The sequence below is a fragment of the Juglans microcarpa x Juglans regia genome, chromosome 8D (genome assembly GCF_004785595.1).
Source record: "Juglans microcarpa x Juglans regia isolate MS1-56 chromosome 8D, Jm3101_v1.0, whole genome shotgun sequence".
NCBI lineage: Eukaryota > Viridiplantae > Streptophyta > Magnoliopsida > Fagales > Juglandaceae > Juglans > Juglans microcarpa x Juglans regia.
In genome coordinates, this window is record NC_054608.1 from 2,278,284 (window position 1) to 2,285,185 (window position 6,902).

A 6,902-nucleotide genomic window follows, 5' to 3' on the forward strand; every position below is an offset into this window, starting at 1 on the left:
TTCAAAAAAGTGAATGAATCCAAGATTTATATAAAAAAATTATTTTTTTAATAGTAGTTTCTACTTTTTTAAAAAGAATACCAAAGACTTATTTTAGGATTGTATGTAACATTATTATTATTATTATTATTATTATTATTATTATTATTATTATTATATATATATGCTTGTGATATATATAAATATATATTTTTTGCATGATCAAGTATTTTTAATTAATTTAATCTTGTCTATATAGTAATCCAATTAATGTTTTTAGTTTTTTCGTCAATTTTAACTGAAGTTTTATTTTCGATTTTATAATTGTTAATTGCTTGCTCTTGATCGTATTATTAAATATTCTAAGAAATGAAATTAAGGAGACAGGAGGAGGCGATGATATTCAATGATGCAATTGGGCGGCAGGGCGATCTAGCTCTCGAATGTCAAGACAACGTCTCACTGTATAGTAATTAATGAGAAGTACGTACTTAGATGGATATATACATTTGAGGACAATTTGTTGGTAAAACTTCAATATTTGTAATTGAGTCGTGCTACAGCACGAGACGGCTCCCGACAACAACAAAATGATTTTTTTTATTTTTTTCAGTCATTTTTTTATACTTTTTAACATTTTTTTTAAAATAAAAAATTCACTGCATTACTACAAAATACTTTCTTAATTACTAAGTAAAAAAAATAAAAAATTTATCTGGTGTCATTTCTTGATAACAATAGCATTTTTGTTTGCTGGGTTGCATCAAAATCCATGATTCGAAGAAAAATTTTCTTATCAATTATTATTTCTTATTTTATATATTACATTTTATAAAAAAAATATTTTTGTATTTTATGAAAAATATTCTCACGTTTTATAAAAAAAAATTATAAATTTAAGATATAAAAATAAATAGTTGTTGAGACATAAAATTCTTTCTTTTAGATAAATCAAGAAGAAAAATAAAAGGAGGGAAGAAGAAGGTCCCGTGTTTGTGTTACCAAGTTACACAGCATATGGGGCCCAATTGATCTACCTCTCTTTTTGAAAACTTAGCACACCACATGAGTCCCCACTTGCATCTGTCCATCTCCGTGTAGAGGTGGTACTTTGACTTCCATGCTTGTCGAATTGGTTTGTTCCAACATTTATGAATCCATAACTACCAACATTTATGGATCACGAGTATCTACCCAGCCATGAATATTTATCAAAACAGTACTCTTACTGTCATGTTTTCCTAGTTATATAGTTCACTTTTGCTCTATTGATCATGTGGTGCCTTGCATGTAATTTATTGATATATATATATAAGGTGGATTCCTTAATCTCTTTTAAGTTTTTATTTTTAATTTTTTAGTAAGCCACTTGTCACTATATGGTGGTGTCATTGCCACATCAATGGGACAAAGTGAGCGGTATAACTAAGACAGTATAGTAGTATTTTTCTTTATTAAAAGGATGTTGCTACTTTGCCGCCCAACATTTACACACTCCTAATGCAATTGCACTTTTTTTTCTTTTTTTTAAATATTTTTTAAGCATCTTTAAATATTTTTTTTAAAAAATACATAAATATACTTGTAGTCACTTCCTTAACTATTAAGAAAAAAAAATGTATGAACGGTCAAATCTAAACGACAAATGAGAGAGAAGCTAGCATTTTCCTTATCAAAATATCTCAGCCCCCTTCTTCCCCAATCTTTGCGCATTTAATCAAAAGAGGAGAAAAATATATATATTAAGGGTAAAAAAGGCCACAACTTGCATCTGCTCAATGTTTGTGTGGATTGAGAAGCAGCCCATTTTGTGGTTTCGTGTTTTCTTTGTTAATGTGAAAAATGGTATTTTCAAGTGCCAAAATCATGTAGCTTATAAATAAGTCTAATATAGTTGAGTACTTGATCCTATATATTCCTAGTACAATAAAACTAGAACAAAAATTGTAAAAACATTGAGTTTCTTAAACCTCTCACAAGATATTCGCAAGATGTTATGTGGGATCCTCCTAATCTACCTTGTCTCACAAAAAGCCCATGAAGCTTCCTAGAGGATAATGTTCTAGCGAGAATTGGCATTTCATTAGTTCATGAGACGTGTTTGAGACCTTTCGGTTTAGGGAATTTGTAAGAAGAGAAGTAATAGATGTACACAAAGTTCTTACAAAAGCAAACTAATTACACCACAACCACAATGAAAATTCTATATGCAGTCACTTTTACGTATTTTTTGCATACTCCATTAATGTGATTAGTTGCATCACCTTTTTTTACTATAAAATAAATGTTAAATTTGATGTAATATGTTATATTTACTTTATAATATAAAGGGATTAATTTATAATTTGACGTATAATATAAATACATATCAGTTCATAAATTTGCTTTTGTAAGAATTCTTATAGATCAAATATTTTTCTTTTTGAAATACTTTATGATTTTTTAAGATAGAAGACTATGAGTAATTAAATACTTCCAATTATTTTTCCAAAATAAAAATTAAGTACTTCCAAATCAAAAGTTTCTCTCTTTATACACAGGGCAGCCACCCAATGTTTTATTCATTGTCCTTTGATTAAGATCTTGACATTATAAGAAAAATAAATTTTTGTAGTCAATTTATTGCAACTAAAGATTTTTTGCAATCAATTTTAATTGTAAATAGTCATTTTGTTAGAATTAATTGATTGTAAATAAACAGTTTTCTTGTATTGTAATTATGAAGTTGATCAATTTGTTGAAGGTGAGCTGCATGCTGCATGCAAGCCATATTTAGTTTTTTGAAAAATCTTGGGAGTCTTTGGATTGGTTGTAGTCAATTCTCTAATGAGTTTAAAGTGGTGACCATTTTTCTTTTTAAGAGCTCTTATTCAAGGTCTTTCCACCTATCATTAATTAATATATCTTCACCCGATTCAATTAATTATTGTGATTTCTTGTTTAAATTTGCCTCTACATATATATTTGTAAATTGGCCATAAATACAATAAAATATTTGGAAAATCCGATCCTATAAACTTTAGGCTATTGAGTATGTAGATGTGACAGAGACGTGACATCATCAAATCAAGTACCCTCCAATGGGCAATGAAAATCCCCAAGTCGGCCATTAATTTCGACATGCATGGCCCTACACTCTCACCGAACCACAAGACAAGACAAGACTCCCACACCACAAGACAAGACTCCCACTGTTTTTTTTTTTTTTTTTCCTTTGATTTTCTTTTTGTCTCTCTCTTTTACTTTCTTCCATTTCTAACTTTGTCCGCAAAAACCCTTCTGGCCTTTTGGTTTCATCACATCTTTATGACTCGGAACAACATCCTAAAGACCCGTTCCAAGCCCCGGATCTGAAAAAGGCTTTCCTGGCTATCAAGGGACTATATATATATTTGACAATTACTATATACACAAAAAAATTATATAAAATAAATTTATAAGTGAATGTAATTTTATAAAATTCGTTAAATTTATTTTATAATAAAAATAACTTTATAATTTAACGTACCACATCGAACCATATCAGTTTATAAATTTATTTTTATATAATTACTTTATAGTTAAAGTATTTTCCTATATGTTTACTACTGCTTGTTGTGTTGTGTATTCAATTTTTACTAGTTTTCAATCCAACCCTAAAAAAAAAATCACATCCAACCACGCAATCGTAAAGCACATGACCCCGCGCGCATTTACTCCCCCATGTTTCCACTGCTTCTCATTTGTTTGCTATTTGCTATACATCTTAGCTTTCTTGTGCAAGCCACACCAGCACCCCCAGCATTCATAGCCTCTTTCTATTAATACGTTCTTGTCTGCAATCTTTTTTGTAGTTTGTTCCACGCATTTAAATCTCCTCCTTCAACTTACTTACCAGCTCAACGAATCCCTGCCTCTCTTCCCCTCTTCCCCCCCCCCCCCCCCCCCTTTTCCTTGTTGTTTGGTTTATTTCTTTCTTGTTTTTGTGTCTTAACAGTTTGGTTAGATGGGTAAAAGGGACCTAGTTCTTCTGTTATTAGGTTTAATGCTCTTGATGCTCACAGTTGTGGTAAGCCAGACAAATGACGCAAGGCATGACCACAGTACTCAAGTTTTCAAGGTGAAGCCTAGGCCACAGAACTCACCGCAGGAATTCTTGGGGTTCTTGCCAAAAGCATGGCCAATCCCACCTTCTGGTCCTTCAAAGAAGCATAACAGCATCGGGTTACAGAGCTCTCGAGGATCACCATGATAAAAAGTGATATATAGACATATATCTCTTCTTTCTTTCCATTCCTAAAGCAATTACAAATTGAATGAGAGGTAATGTATGTACATATCTAAATGGTCTTCTTTTCTGTTATTGTTTTCACCCTTTTGGTTTGGCTTTCAAGGGGAAAATAGATTAGGTATAGCTTTTATGTGTTTTTATCTCCTCCTCCTCGGCCTTGAGGAAAATAGTGCTGTCTTTTACATAGCACATGTAGTTCTTGCAGGAGGTGGCTTTACAATATAGAATGAGAGATCGATGATATTGTTCAGTTAAAAAAACTGCATTTCTTTCATGTCAATGAGCACTAGATTATGATCATCATGGCAGTGTATGGTAAGTGTATCATCATGGCAGTGTATCATCAAGGGCTAGCGCTCAATGCTCATGGCATTGGTACTGCTCATGTCATGTTTGAATGCGTGCAAGTGTATAAACCTGTTTGTATGTGAACAAACATCCTCATTTAGCGACACCGGTTTTGTTTGAACCCTATTTTCCTGCCCAGAGAACCGATTAACAATGCCTAATAATTGAAAAATCTTCCCCCCGCTTCACTAATTATTTCTCTTGAGTTTGCTGAGTAGTTTAACTATATTTCAAATCATGCGTTGAATTCAAGACCTCGTTCGTTTGGATAATGGGAGCCATCAGCCATGTGAGAGCCCCCACATGGGAAATGGTCATTCTCAGCAGGATGTTGACAAACTTAAGGTCAAAGGTTGTTAATATTAATTCCAAGTATTGATTTCGCGGAGGAAATTAATTCAAGATACTCCATCGTAGAGCATCAGCTGATCTTTTGAATACAGGGAAAAAACTCTAAGGAACCCTATATATAGTTAAGACAAGAAAAAAATATGAAAAGTCTCTTCCAAGGTTACATAAATTAAAAGCTTCGAGCATGTTATAATTCTGTGTTTGGACGTTGTCGGCAGAGACAAAGAAACATTTGCACGCATGGATAGGATCTAATTTAGATCAGCTTTTAGACTAATATCAAATAATAATAGATATGTCTATGTCTAATATGTTACATTAAAAAACACAAAATCTACCATATATACTTGACGGTTTAATTATTTAGTTTCTCGGGAAACAATGTTCAGTAATGCTTATTTACATAAACCATAAACATTTATGATCAACAATAGTTAAGGTTTTATGACTATAGAATTGAAGTAGTTCAAGAATTGCACAAGTTTTTCAAATTGCATGCTATGACTTTAAGGGATAAATAAGCATATATATACATACCTGCCTCATACGTATCATTTTGGGTATTTTGGATAAATTAAGGAATGAAAATTCTATATACCATACTATCATTTCACTTTTATCACACTATGTAAGATGTGTCATATTTATCACCATTGGATGATTAATCATCCAATGGTGATTTACATAGTGGAATGAAAGTGGAATGCAAGTATGGTGTATAGCATTACTAATTAAGGAATTATTCTCTGAATTTAAAAGCTCTACATTGACCCCAATGTGTGTGTATACATATGTATGTATACATACATATATGTAAATATTTGTATTTAAATAAAATGAAAAAAATGAAAAATCACATATTGGTATATAATATAGAGAATGATAAGTAAAATTTTTCTATGTATATATGTTCTTCTACATGGAAGCCAGTGTGCAAAGCACACCCTCTATTTTATTGACATGACATGAGACTTGATTTGTAAGAGATTTTAATTTTAAATTTCTCTAGTAAATTAAGTCTTATCACGTCAATTAAATAGAGTGTGTACTTTGCACACCGGCTTTCAAATAGAATATATATATATATATTTAAGAATATAATACAAATATTAAAATCTGCATATTCCAATCAGCTTAACATTTTAGGACAAGTGATGATTTCACATAGTATCAGAGCAAAAGTCCTGAATTCAAACCCTAACCCTACACTCTATCCCATTTAATTAAATATTCTATGTGTTAGGCAACCCATGAAAATGTATATTTAATTATTTGTATTATTATCTTAACATTCTCCCTCACGTGTAGGTCAGACTCTTCCGTCCCAAAAGTTTAAACTAATGGAAAGAATTAATTTGTATTATTTGTATTATTATCTTAACACTCTCCCTCATGTGTAGGTCAAACTCCCCCTTCCCAAAAGTTTAAACTAATAGAAAGAATTAGATTTAATTATTTATATTATATTCTTAACGATATAATATATATATATATATATATATATATATATAAGGATTGGAAGATAATTCAATGAATTGAAATGAACAAATATAAATCTTCTACCAGCAGCCAGGAATAGTAGCTATGATACCATAACAGATATGAATGGATATAGATCTTACCACCGTTTTTTCTTCTTCTTTGATAAAATTTGTTTTAACAACATTCAAACTATTTTTAAAAGCATAATAATTTTCAACAAAGTCAAAGAATAATATATAGTACTTTCATAAGGCATACATTTGGTCTTTCTATTTTCATTTAATACGTAATTTTTCTGAATAAAAAAATAGTAACATGATAAGATTATATATATATAAACGTCACTGGGATGGACCGAAGTAGTTAATTACTTTTGATACCCAATTAGCCCCCTTTATTGAAAATTGTTGCCTGCTTTTGCTGACTGAGACCTTTCAAGGAGATTTACCAATTGCCCTTCATGTTCTTAGGA